This window comes from Mesoplodon mirus (genome assembly GCF_964341445.2).
Source record: "Mesoplodon mirus genome assembly, chromosome: 17".
In the NCBI taxonomy this organism is placed as follows: domain Eukaryota; kingdom Metazoa; phylum Chordata; class Mammalia; order Artiodactyla; family Ziphiidae; genus Mesoplodon; species Mesoplodon mirus.
In genome coordinates this window covers 26,541,290-26,556,106 of record NC_138993.1, presented here as the reverse complement: position 1 = coordinate 26,556,106, position 14,817 = coordinate 26,541,290, and positions in this window count along the sequence as shown.

Below are 14,817 nucleotides of genomic sequence, written 5' to 3'. Positions count from 1 at the left end.
TATTTTTTTTTGAATGGGTGAATGAATGAAAGGGACCTGTAAGAAAAGATATAATAAGAAACAATAAGAAGAAAAATCTATGTCATAAACTTTTTTATCATAAATCCAAAGGTTAAAATATAAAGTTTTATTATATATCACCTATATGTTTTAAAATAGGTTAATAGATTATTTTCTCATACTGTTTTATGTAGACATGTGGAATAAAGTTTTACTCATTGTACTTTTCTTAATTCTTATTTACATTTATTTATGGAATGCTTATTAAGGAAGTAAACTAGAATTGCAAGCATGACCAACAGACAGCGTTCACGGGGCCTGGTTTCTTGATGAGACTTGTGAAATGCAAACATATTTGAACATATAAATATATTTTTAATAATGAATGATTATTAATGTCTTCTAAGCAAGGCAGAATGTGTTACATAAATAATTATCTTTCAGAATTGAAAAGTGAATAAGAAGATAATTTATATATTTTTTTCCTCTATTGTGTTTTCAATCAGGTAGCATATGCTCCACATATGAGAGTGAGCAAGCTTGTAAAGACTTGAGCCTATCTACCAATGAGCTAAATTACCTCATAAAAGGTCAGGAGACATGGAGGTGCTGGCCACCACAGGGGGGCTGTTCCCCCAGAATTCAAAGGAACCCAAATGATATCAAACTCTGTTCTCTTTCTTTCTTTTCTTGGTTCACAGAAGCTATTTCTTAACCTGAAATTTCAGAAGTACTGTCTCAATGGCGACAACTTCACATTTATCTCTTTTTTTCATCACCTTGGATCTCCTACTTAGTTTGGAGTAGCCCTTAACGCATGTTCCATATTTGGGCAAAGCCACTAAGCCAAGTGCTGTGAATCTGAGAGGCAGCCTGTTGCCCTGGGAATATTATGATTCACAGGGTCAAACAGACTCATTCCTCCTAAGTCTGCCACTTACTAGCTTGGTGTCTAGGCTCTTTCACTTCTGCGAGCCTCAGTTTTTCACCTATGGAACAGTAAGTAAACTCACAAGGCTCTTGTAACAGTTGAATGAGATGGTGGGGGCAGACATGCTTAACCCAATATCTGGCATACAGTGTCCCCTCTATCCTTCCTCTAGTCTCACTTCTGACACTTCCTAGCAATGGTATCTTGTCAATTTACTCATCAGGTCTGGGTTTAATTTTCCCCTTTCAAATGATAGCATAATAGCCTACATGTTCTTAAAAGGATTATTAGATACAAAAGTCTAAGATTCTTACCTGTAAGACTCATCAGCTTGACCATTCATATGGGAATGATATATTCAATGTCTTGGTAATCTCTTCCACATTAATTTCTGTGTTTTATTTCACCTCTACTTTATCATGTATATGTGCTAAAAGTAAATCTGATTTCCTCGAGAAAGACACCACTGTCTTTCAGATGTATCAAGTGCCAAGTTTGTATAAAGTTCAGCACCCACAGTGCATTAAAATGTAGGATGTGATGGTTGTCCTCTGGGTAATGTTCTTAAAGGCACACATACCATTAATTTTATTCTCAAAAGAAAATATCTTTTAAGTTGCTTTGACTCTAATATAGATTGCCTGTTTTTTTGAAAAAGACAATTTGGGAAATAGGATACTTCAACCTAAAAAATTTCACCTTCAATGGTTCAGCCAATACAACCACATCTAGACCCAGTGCTGTGAGCCAGATGGTGGCAAAAGATCTTCCCTCCCCACCTGAAAATCCTCTCAGCTTCAGTTTCTCTTTTGCAATATACTAGAGCCCAACTTTACCTGATTCTTTTCATATTTTGTCATGTAAGAATAAAACACAGATAAAGAAATATGCAGTTGAAAATGCATTTGTATTTTAATCAAGAACTGTGTGTTCAGGAATTATCACTCATGCAAACGGAGATAGTCATCAATCATAAGTGCTCCTTTGTATCTGTGGCAACTTATTACAGAGAAAATAAGTATTTCTGGATTCTGAGAAATTTGCTGTCAGAAATACTACTCAGAATGCTTTTCTTTTTTTTTAATTTCCTGCAAGCCTCTGAAGGCAGCAATGAAGTAGGAGGGATGCTTTTTTCCTTTGCTGTGACCTGAAAATAGAAACAGATAATCTGTAACATTGCCATTTAAATCAAAACTCTGGAAATGACATTAGTCATTATTTTATTTAGTATTATAACCATAGTAAGATGAGCATAGTAATTTATAGTATATAAATGTGTATCTATATATATGTATATATAAGTATACGTTTGTGTATTATATGATTTGATTTATACAAAAACTCTATGGACATATATACACTACCAAACGTAAGGTAGATAGCTAGTGGGAAGCAGCCGCATAGCACAGGGAGATCAGCTCAGTGCTTTGTGACTGCCTGGAGGGGTGGGATAGGGAGGGTGGGAGGGAGACGCAAAAGGGAGGGGATATGGGAATATATGTATATGTATAACTGATTAAATTTGTTATAAAGCAGAAAAAAATAAAATTAAAAATAAAATTTAAAAAAAGCCCTCTATTATATTTTAATTGAGATTCAGAAGACAGCAAGGGACTTGGGACAGGAACTCAGGGCTTCTGTCTATATGTCCTAAGTTATTTCCATATTGTACTTTCCTATTTAATTTACAGTAAAAAAAATCAGAGATTCACTTGAAGTAATAAGAATTTTAGAGAGTGGAATAACACTTTGTATGTATGTATATATATATGCATACATAATCAAACTAATTGTTTTTTTCTAATTTATTTATTTATTTATTTTTGGCATCATTGGGTCTTCGTTGTTGCACGCAGGCTTTCTCTAGTTACGGCAAGCGGGGGCCACTCTTCATTGTGGTGTGGGGGCTTCTCATTGCAGTGGCTTCTCTTGTTGCAGAGCATGGGCTCTAGGTGTGCAGGCTTCAGTAGTTGCAGTGCACGGGCTCAGTAGTTATGGTTTATGGGCTCTAGAGTACAGGCTTGGTAGCTGCCATGCATGGCCTTAGTTGCTCCAGAGCATGTGGGATCTTCTCGGACCAGGGATTGAACACGTGTCCCTGCACTGGCAGGTGGATTCTTAACCACTGAGCCACCAGGGAAGTCCAAACTAATTGTTTTCATATCTAATAGTTAAGATTTTGGTTTATCTTTATGTAATTAAAACATATATTTTTAGAATTCAATATACACATACTTTCAACCTCTATTTTCCATATTTAATTTGTCAACTTTGAGAAATGTACAATTTCAAACCCCAATCAGCATAAACCAGATAGGAGACTGAAACTCATCTGCAAGGTGCTTTGTAAGTGTTCTGAAGTCTTTTCTGCATCCTTCATTCTGTATTCCTAATATTGTGTAAACAGCTTCATGATGCAGACCATGATTTTTTGTGATACCTCATGATATAAGTATTGAGAGATGCAAACAGTGAGATCTTAGTGAAATATGGCTTCCTGAATCTAATTGTGTAGGTTTTTAACATCTCACAGACACTTCAGTTGGTTGTCTTCATGTTCGCCTCATACTTTAAACTGTGAAGTCAAGAGCTAAGCAGAAGAGCCTTTTAGTCGTGGTCTGGTATTAAATAGGAATCATGTCTACATTTGTACCATCCAGAACATGCCCAGCTTCAATCATGAGTGCTGAGTAGATTTGCATCGTTCAGTATTTGTATGGGAGATTTCATGCAAAAACCAAGTCCTATAGGCCTTTAAGATAAACAGTGTTTTCCGATGGTTAAGAATACAGTATTTAAAGTTATGGAAACCTGGTTCATATTCAAACTTTCCTATGTGAACTTAAGCAATTTACTTCAGTAATTTAGTTCTCAGTCTCTTCTACCCATAGAATGGGAACAAAAGAGCACCTACCTTATTGGATATGTTTGATAAGGATTAAACATTAATGCATGTACAACACTTTGCCCAGTGTCTGCACATGGTTACTTGTCATTCAATAGTACTTAGCAATAGTACTCAGAGTTTTATAGTATTATTAATGCTCCCTTTGATAGTTTACTATTCACTCATTTAACAGATATTTATTGGTACCAGCTATGTAAGAAGCACTGTCCTAGGTGCTAGTTGTACAAAAGCATACATCTCTATTCTCATGGATTTTACAGTTACTCTATTTCTATCATTACTCCTAATTCTGAATTATGCATTCTTTATTGTATTTCTATTCTATACAGTTCTATCGTATTACTGTATTAATTTCATTATGCAAATATACTCACAAATAAGTGTACAATTTTGACTGATAGATGATTCAAAGAAGAGCTGGTTAATGCTATGGACTTCATTGTTTTTTCACAGTGAGGAATAGACCTGATACATAGCTATCATCCACAGGATCTCAAGGTCAGAGAGAACTGAAAAGATACCCAATTAAACAAGTATGTATTTGTATGATGTTTAGTCTCTTCAATGACTGCCCCCTATACATTTTCCATCATTTAGTCCAAAGTTCAGTCTCTTGATTTCTTGTCATTTTCTCAACTTGCTATGATGTAAGGTAAATAATTATGGCTAAACAATAAGGCTAGGATATAAATGAGAAAGCAATATAGTAAAATCTTGTTAATCCAATGCTACTTCATTCAAAATAACATTCAAATTGAATCAACAGTTATTCCCCAGTCAAATAGATATGGTTTTCTCATTAAAATTGTTCATTTAATACAAAGCATGCATTATGAATTATTTAAGGCAGAAATTAGGTCCCAGGAGTACCTTGCATTATTAAAGAGGTAAAATAATTCTAAAGGATGCAGGAAACATCTGTATATAAGCTACAGTGAAACTGTATTTGTGGACCACTATGATTACTTGAGGCTGCAGGACTTGGTATGTATAACCATTCTTGGTACGATAACCATTGGTACGTATAACCATGCTTGGTACGATAATCATTCTCTCACCTCTTCTCTTTAAAACAGATATGCAGGCCCATTTCTATAACTTTACAATTTTCCAGGGGAAGGGCTCCCCTGCTTCTTCCTATGGTATTCAGTATCTGGTACAGAATTACTTAATTTTAATAATTAAAAATAATTGAAGATGTTTTACTCCCAACTATGAGCTAAGTTTTCAATGATAAACTGGTTTTTATGACCTCCTTGAATTTCTAGAAACTGAAAACTTTCCATTGTGAATGGATGGAGAACTAAAAGAAACTCACTGTTATTAAAAGGTACTAAGTGTATTTTCGGGAAACAATTGGAAGATACAAAGCACCATTTTTAGAGACAAATTTCCTCAGCTTTGCTGTCTTTGAAATGGAGCTACTGTGATTTGATGCTCATCAGAGGGTCCAGACTTAATATAATTTTAATGTTTAAGAACCTGAGGATCATCAGATTAGAAGTGTTTTGAAAGTCCAAATTAGGATTGTTTAAAATGTATAAACTGTGTCATCTAATTATAAAGGAAAATCTTACTTCAGAATCCCTGGGGGTATGGATGTTATTTCTCTTTTAAAACTAATAAACATGGCTTCCCTGGTGGTGCAGTGGTTAAGAGTCCGCCTGCCGATGCAAGGGACACAGGTTCGTGCCCTGGTCCGGGAAGATCCCACATGCCGCGGAGCGGCTGGGCCCGTGAGCCATGGCCGCTGAGCCTGCATGTCCGGAGCCTGTGATCTGCAACGGGAAAGGCCACAACAGTGAGAGGCCCGCGTACCGCAACAAAACAAACAAACGAACAAAAACTATTAAACAATCTAAGAGCTGACAGTAGAGTTAGTGTGGTTTGAGCTTTCAGGCGTAATTTTAGTGTAAGATTTCACCTCTGTTCTAGGGGACACATAACTGTTGAGAACAAATACTCTCTGCTCCGGCCCTAGTTGTGTCAATATAACAATTCATTTGGGAGATTTGCAAATCATTAGAAAAGGTTTACAATATTGTATGCCCCTAATGACCACAATGGGCTATGTCACATGGTGATTTATGACTCCTCATGAATTTCCTTGGGATAAACCATGTGGAGTTTAATATCCTATACTCTTGAAATTAACCAGCATTACTATCTACGTGATCTATTTGCAACACAGAGAGGAGTAGATTTGAAGGTTAAATCACAAAGACATGTAAAGAGCAGGATATGTGTTTTATAGTAATAATTCATAAAATAAAACTACAGTTTTAAGGAAAGCCAATTCAATTCATAAAAGAGTCATGATAGCATTAACTTTGCCATTATAATAATAACAGGCATCCATTCAACAAATATTTTTGTTGATTATTTTGTGTGTCATTTGTCAGGTGCAACAGGAAACATAAAGGTATCTAAGATATCGCTCCTATCCTCAAAATATGTAGATGAAAAATCTTTACAAATTTCATCTACTCTCTCCCCTGGGCTCCATCAAACCAGAGTCAAAAAAAAAAAAAAAAAAAACTAACAAATATACCAGAAGTCTCTCCCTGCCTTCTTCCTAGACTTTTTCTTAGAGCAGAGCTAATGTTAAACTGATTTAATAAACCTCATTTTATGCCACACAGCCAACTGTAACTGCTATACTTTAAATATATTTCAAAAGCCAAAAGAAGTGTAGAGTCTGAAGTCCCCCTGGGAAAACTGTGCAGCTGACAGCATTAGTGTCTTTAAGAAGAGATCCCGGAACTGTTTTTCTGTTCCTGCTCAAGAAGAGGGACGTTTCTCCTTCTCTCTCCCTGCCAACCCCAGATATTTAAACTCTCCATTCTTACTCCTGCTGCACTCCTGCTTTTTCTCCAAGGAAAAGACTGTGATTCCCTGTCACGTGTGAACCATCTTAGTCTCACCCTTCTCTATGTCCTCCAAGCACTTCCTATGGACTCACCTGTGCTTATTGGCAGCAGTGTATTCAGTGATGTGAATACATCCCTGTCTCCAGAGCAAGAGTACACATTGCATGAGAACCAAGGCTCCATCTTAACTTGTCCATGTATTTCCAGACTTTAGAAAAGTACTTGGCATTTCTGAGGTACTTTATGAGTTAAATGATGGACCATGAGCCCTCTTTTCAATTATTTAAAATACTTCTACATGATGGAGTGATGGGCTTACTTTCCAGAGTTCCAGAATCAGAAGAGAGTTCCATAAGTAGAAGCTCTGCAGAGGCCACATTGGAATACACAAAGGAAAAAATCAGAAATACTATATAGACATCACCAATAACTGCAAAGGAGCTGGTCACTGGATGCATCTAAGCAGAAAAGGAAGAACAATTTGGGAGCAATGCTATAGAGAGAAATCCAAAAATCATATTGGTTTGTACTACATGGAATTTCCTTTTTTGTTGTTTCCTATTTCCTACACATGCAGCAAGCATGCAATGATGAGTGTTTTGCTTTGTTTTTAATTAATTATTTATTTATGTATTTATTTGTGGTACGCAGGCCTCTCACTGCTGTGGCCTCTCCCGTTGCGGAGCACAGGCTCCGGACGCGCAGGCTCAGCGGCCATGGCTCACGGGCCCAGCCGCTCCGCAGCGTGTGGGATCCTCCCGAACCGGGGCACGAACCCATGTCCCCTGCATCGGCAGGCGGACTCTCAACCACTGCGCCACCAGGGAAGCCCTGCTTTGTTTTAAAATAAATGAATGATGAGCCTGCTTTCAGTGTGACGGAGGTGGGCAAAAGGAGACCATGCACTGTGATAGTATCAGTCTCTAATGTTGTTTCTTTCTACTTCACCCTTTAGTTTTCGAGTTTCCTCATCCAGGTTCAAACCAACCACGATGCATGGGTTCTTAACTCACGTTCCTGGCTCCTTGTGATCTGAAACCTCAGCTTGGCTCTAGCTCTCTTGGTTACTAGACTGGATCATGTCCCCTGGTTATGTTTTGAAGTTCCAGGTCTGTATCCTCTGCTTCCTTCCTCCTCTTTTCCACTTTTTCTGATTTGACAGCACAGCCGTCTATTACTCTCTCTTTTTCTTCCACATCACTCCAAGCCCCAGCCTCAAACCAGCTCATCTGTGTAGCCCAAGACCCCATGTGCTGGAGTCAATGACTTTGGCAGCTGACACTGTGGAGAATGTTCCGGCTCCTGTTCACTCCAGTCATGGAAAAGGGCACAACTAAGGTATCAATTAGAGAAATGACTCAATTTGAGAAACTAAGAAAGCAGTGATAGCAGAAACATACACTCCACAGCTTTTCACAACCACAGTCATAGTCTCAGGTCCAGCTTTTGGTCATGCAATCATGGCAGGCAGAGGCAGAGGAGACTGCTTTGACTTTTCTTTTTTATTGCAGAAGAAATTCTCCACTACCAGTGGTTGCATATACCTGCCCAAAGGTTTCACTGATACACTCAAAGCTTTGCCATCTGAACTCAGAAGGCAGGACAACCCATGTCAAGGACAGAAGTCAGTATTGTATAACAATCCCCAGATTATGGGTCAGACAGGTGGGACTGCACGTTGACAGCAATGCTGGTGGCTCCTCGTCACCCCATGTTTGCAGGATCACACATAAATGTAATTAAGGGGCTGTGCCAGTGTGCCTCTGGTCTCAAGGTTAATTAACCACAGGAAAGTGACACCTTCAGGTGTCCTGTATCATCACAGCACTCACAGAGAGAAGCAGGATTTTAAATTGACAGCACTGACACCGCCAGACAGCAGAGTTGAAACCAGCAGAGGTGAAAACAAAGACTGACATAGGTTGCTGCACTGCTGACAAGAGGGAAAAAGAACACATTCTTCCAGGCTTTGGTAGAAATAACACTGAAACCGGAAAAATCGCACCCATGATGGCTCACTCCTGAGTGTGATTAAGGATACGTGTGCAGTCCTGCTCCCTTCATATCCCATCCCAGGGATGCTTAGTGTTCCAGAGCTCTGCGCTCCCGACTCCAACATGTGTGCACACACACCACGCATATACACACACACACACACATACTCCCCGCCACTGCCCCTCAGGATTCTCCAACTCCTTCCCAGGTAAGTCCAGCATGGAGGAGGGTGTAAGCTCCCCAACCCTCACTGAATGCTGAGAACTTTCCTCAGGTCTCTTACCTTCTCGGAGGTTTATTTTCTTCCCATTTAATGACCCTTCCTGATTCTGTATCTTTTCTTTTTCCAGTTTGCAAGCTCTGTCCAGAATGTCTGCTCAGGCATCTGCCATCTCCATGTCACCTGGAAGAGATAAACTTGTGAGGAAGAGAGACTTCCTGGCCCTCAACACTGGAGATGCTTGAGATTCTCATCAGGTGTGTTTGCCTGCATGGAGAACTGGGCCTCTGCTACCTGCTCAGGATGTGTGTTGAGGGGTGGAGGGAGGGGCTTTTTTTTCTACAGGGAATGGCACCAAACCCACCAGCACGGAACCCTGCTCAGGTGTCTCGAGCCCTGAATGCAGTGAGCTCAGCTCTCTCTCCAACCAAATCCCCTCTGCTCTCAATTTGTAAACAACTCAACTCTGCCTGCAAAATGTGTGAGGCAGTGACGCCAGTGCCTCACTGTGCCCTTCCCTGCTCCCAGCCTAGTACACCTGCTGCCCAGGGCTCTGGCTGCTACTGCTGTCATTATGCTCTGCCATCGCCTGCCCTGCTGCTCGCTGAGCTGGAGGCGCATCCTTGGTGTGGGGAGGAATGTTTATTAGTTCTAATTGGTGGACACGGCTGGACAGTGACAGTTGGGGAGTATTGTGTGTCATTCACCCTGCACCAGGTGCCGGCTGTGATGGCAGATGTAGGTGGATCAGCTTAGAATCCAACCTACAGAAGCGTGCCTTTCCAGAATAAGGCAGCTGCTGTGTTTCTCCCCTACTTATGGGAACACGCACTCTTCCCTTTCTTTTACCACCTCTTGTGTTTTCTTAAGCGGAAAGGTTTTATTAGTCTGGAATACAATAGTCTCTTCAAAAAAAAAAAAAAAAAGGAAAGAAAGAAAAGAAACCTATTCTTTCTCCAAAATACATAAATACATAGTCTATGAATACAAGTACCTTCTTTTTTATGTGACCCGAGCATCTCCCTGAACTAACTGGTAATATTCCATATGTTGCAAGAATTCATATATATCCTGGGTAATATCCTGAACATCAACTTAGCAAATCTTTTTATAGACAAATAAAATGTTTCCCGATCGGATTCTACTCCTATTCAACTCTATAACTAACCTCTCCCTATCAAGAAGCCACGAAGCTGACTGCGTTTCAGTCTAACAGATTGAGTTTTTATGTGTTTAGCTCCTCTTCCAAAAGGAGTCAAGCAATAATACCCATAGCAGAGTTGGGTGGAAGCACCAGTGGTCCTTCCAGAAGCAGTGGATCTGGGAGCTGCCAGTTGTCTCCCTTGGACACACTAGTCCTGGACAGTGGTACAAAATCACACACACACACACACACACACACACACACACACACACAGCCAAACCTCAGCAAACAGTCATTCTCTCAGGATTCCTTCCTTTACTTCAGCCCTTCAGCAAAGCCTTGCCTTCACCAGACCAACAGAAGCCAAGAACATGGCTTGGCGTCGTTGCTTTATGCTTTAATAAACGTGGTGAGTGTCACATATAGCTTCTGCTTGTTTATACATTTATATCAGCCTCAGCTGCTGCAGGAATGAGCCGAGAGGGGACTTAGTGGCTTCGGAGCGCAGAGCGAGAAACGGTAAAACGCTTCTGCCACCTAGTGGTGCAGCCAAAGCTGCACTCATCGGAAAATGTAAATGTGTCTATAGGGCCAGGGAAAATCAACTTGTTAGACTTTAGCTTCACTTTCAAAGGAGACAAAGCATATACCCCACGTCCTCAAGTGCAGTAATTAAAAGTGACCTAAAAGTAATGTTTTAATGATGCCAGATCTTTCAGCAATAAACGACCAAACAAAATACCCTATGCTGGTAACTAATTACAGTGTTCCCAATTGTTGATTTATAAAACAAAGTGACCCAAGCAAATGAAATCATTGTACTGAATTTCTTCTCTGGAGTCTCAGTGTTTTTTTTTTTTGTTTGTTTTTTTGTCTTATTTTGCCATCTTTTGTTTAGCTATATACTGTTCCAAAATGCAGGGAAGGATTGTAGTGTTGTTATTAGTGACAAGGAGATTATTAACTTGGAGAAAAAAAATAGCTCATGTCTTAGTACAGAGTATGTACAGCCACAGAAGATGTCACTCATCCTAAAACAATGGAAAAGAGGGAACATTCAGGATGTATGTAACTCATGATTGAATACAGTCATTTTTGAATCCTATCTTCACATGGCTTTAAGCAACACAATATATAAATACTGCAAAATAAACCAATTATTAAATCATTTCCAAATTGCTGCTGAGTGGGTCTCTGTCACTGTTTTAACAGAAGTCAATGTCATGTGTAATAGAATCGTTCTATAAGTACTGAGGGGTTGATTCCTTTTAAAAAGACAACAGGGTTTGAGAAAGAATGAGTAATCTGAAAGGATTTTAGGAGAACAGTCCAAACAGCAGATGGTATGTCTCCTTATGGATACTCAGCATTCAACAGTGAGAGAGATTTAGATAATGCTAAAGGTGTAGAAACTGCAAAATCAAGTATCTTTCTCCCCTCTAAAAATGTAAAATAAGAAAACAAAACCTATGCATAATTTATGGATGCCCCAGGTTAGTCTTAAATTATGCAATCCACACATCCACGAAAAGTTGCTTACTATATTCCTTAGTTACTTCATGACACTGATGGCATTCCCCTCCCCTCAATGCACACACACTTTATTTCTGAGACAAGTCTGTTAGAAAGAGATGTCTGTATCTACCAAGTGAGTAGCACTCATTTCTAAAGCAAATATATCAGTGAGCAGGGAAGCACAAAGGCATTTGCTAACTAAATGCTTCTTTTATCAACTCAGTGGTCTTCCCTGCATAGAAAGCTTCTCAAATGTGCATTATGGGATTTAAAGCACTCTCAATAAAGTTCATTACCTTCGTGGTCCTTCCCATCTTCGTGTGAAATTAACTGTATCTTCTATATGTACATCTACTTAAGGTAGTAATTTAATGGCAATAACATCTATATCTAAGAGGGTTATTTTTCCCTTGGGTCTGCTTCACACTCAGAGATTTCTTCATGGTGTTTAGAATAAAAACCAGAAATGCCGCTTTCCTTCTGTTTTAGAGAAATGAGGAAGAAAAAGACAAAGGAGAACAATCAAATAAATTTTAAAGCAATAATCCTAGAAAATAGTAATGTCACAAATATGAGAGTTCAGTGGGGAAGGAAGATTAATAAAGCATAGGTATATTTAATTTGCATTAAATAATCTCCAAAATTTTTAGTTTTTCATCTTATACTCTCTTTTCATCTCTTTTCATCTCCTCCTGTCTCCCCCACAATATGCATACGAAATCTTGCTCCATCTTTTTATTTAGGAAAATCATGTTTACTTCCCCTATTTTCATATACATTCAAGGTAGGCATTCTTAAGCCACACTAGATAAGTGCTGTGTCATAACGTTAATTTCCCCTCCTTTTATGTGCAGAGCTCTGATTTTGTTCCCTTTTTCTACTCCTCACACTTGACTCAGAGAGACTGAGCCTTTACCTAACACTAAACCCGAATTTGCAAAACCAGTCATCATCACCTCATTATATTAGTTGGTGAGCATGTGACCTAGGTCTTCCCAATATCATGGGAGGTGTGCTGAGGAATTCAGAGGATGACTCTGAATTCCTACAACAACAATCCCAGAAATAGTCTTCCTTTGTACCTCTGGACATGGCTCTTTTTAACTGTTTCTCTTGAAATGGCCGTATCCATCTTACATCTCTGAAGGAAAGCAGGCTTTAGGATGACTGTAGAGGATGAATGGAATTTGAGTCTGTGATGACTTTGGCCCCTGGGTCCACTAATACCAAAGCCCCTGACCTGTAAATAAAAGTTAGTGTACTTTGGCCAAATGAACCCTCATTTATTCCTTTGTCCAATGGCCAGCAACTGTAAAGACTACAGATGGCTCCAGAATATGTTCTCCTTCTATACTTTCAATTCTAAAACCTTGACCTTGTCTGCATTACTACTGAAAATTACCCTGAATACTCTAATTATCCATTCTTTCCTCCTTCACATACAGTTTCCTATTGAATCCTATAGATTTCACTTTGTAAATATCTCTTGAATCGACCTTTCCTAATCTATTCCACATTTGCTATTTTAGTTCACTCCCTCATAACTTATCTTTTGGAGTCGGTACAGCCTCATAACTTCTCTATTCAAATGAATCCTTTGTTCTGTCTAGTATGATCTTATAAATTTCAAATACAGTAGGTCGTTCTCTATGCTTCAATGCATGTCAAAATGTCCCTCTCTATTCAGGTTCAAAGCAAAACCATTTTCTGTGAACAATAAGCACTTTATTTTGCTTGTTTTTCCTGCTTGCCCTATGCTAGATTTTTAAAAAAAATTTCATTGAAGTATAGTTGATTTACAATGGTATGTTAGTTTCAGGTGTACAGCAAAGTCAATCTGTTATACATATACATATATCCATTCTTTTTCAGATTCTTTTCCCATGTAGGTTATTACAGAATATTGAGTAGAGTTCTTTGTGCAATACAGTAGGTCCTTATTAGTTATCTACTAAACAGAAATAGACTCACAGATCTCGAGATCAAACTTATGGATACCCAAGGGGAAACATAGGAGGAAAGGATAAATTAGGAGTTTGGGATTAACAAGTAAGCACTTCTTGATGATCTTTGGAAATTGAGCTTTCCTACTCTTCTCCCCTTTATCCTCTACCTCCCAGCAGTACTGAAATAATTATGCATCTAAAATCTTGCTATTTCTTGCCCCTGGACCTTTGCACTGGCTCCCTCTGCCTGTGATACCTTCCTCATCAATCAACCCCAACTCTAGTTTGCTTCAACTTTGTTGTCAAATCTCTGAGAAGCCAGCTCTCCCATCCTGACTTCTGTTTTGTGTGTCCCTCTTCTGCTTCCCATCTCACACTGTCCTCACCTGTTACATAGTGCTGAACACACTGTTATGTCATTGTTTTTGTTTATGAATTTCTCTACTAGTAAATGAACTCTTTCAGAACTCAGCGCATAACTTTACCAAAACTTCATACCATGTCTGGTCTAGAAAAAAACTCTCAGTAAAAAATGTCTGATAAATGACAATATCTAATGGCTTCCCAAGTTACAAAGTAACGATTCTAAAAGACACAGGGCTAGATAGTGTTGCAAATGCAAATAGAATTGAGAGGTCTTTTTATTTCAATATACTGTTTCAGATTTAGTTTGCTCTGGACCCTAGCGGTTAAAACTTAGAACTGTCATTTAAGACAAATAGCTTCTTCAAAGGGCTTTACCAGAGCTTTATAGTTAGAATTGCTTAAGGCAGATCTTTTAGCCTTCCTATGATCCTCTTTCTTATTTACAAAACAGGGGCAATAGTATTGCTTATCTCTTTTTGCCAAGGAATGATTAATGTAAGGGTCAGTGAAACCAATACCCAAGGAAATGATTAAAGGCAAGGCTAGGACTCAAAAAGAATAGCCTTGTACTCTTTTTTGGTTCGTTATATCCTTCTGTGTATTTACTGAATACGAGAAATTCAACCACAGTACAACACGGAGTACATTTTTCCTATCATATCTGAGAAAGGAATATGAGACAAACAAAAGAACCACAGTGCATCATCTGTACATACCTTTCTGCATTACAAAGTGGAGTTCAACATCTCTCTATTTCACTATGTGTTTATGTATCAGGCAGCAAGCCCTTGACCCTGTAACATGTTATATTTCAATGCATTTAATCAATTCTATGTTTAAACCCTGAAATGCTGTGCATTTTGATTCTACTCAGTATGTGGCAGTATAAATACAATGGTTCTATGGGGAAAAATTCATAATA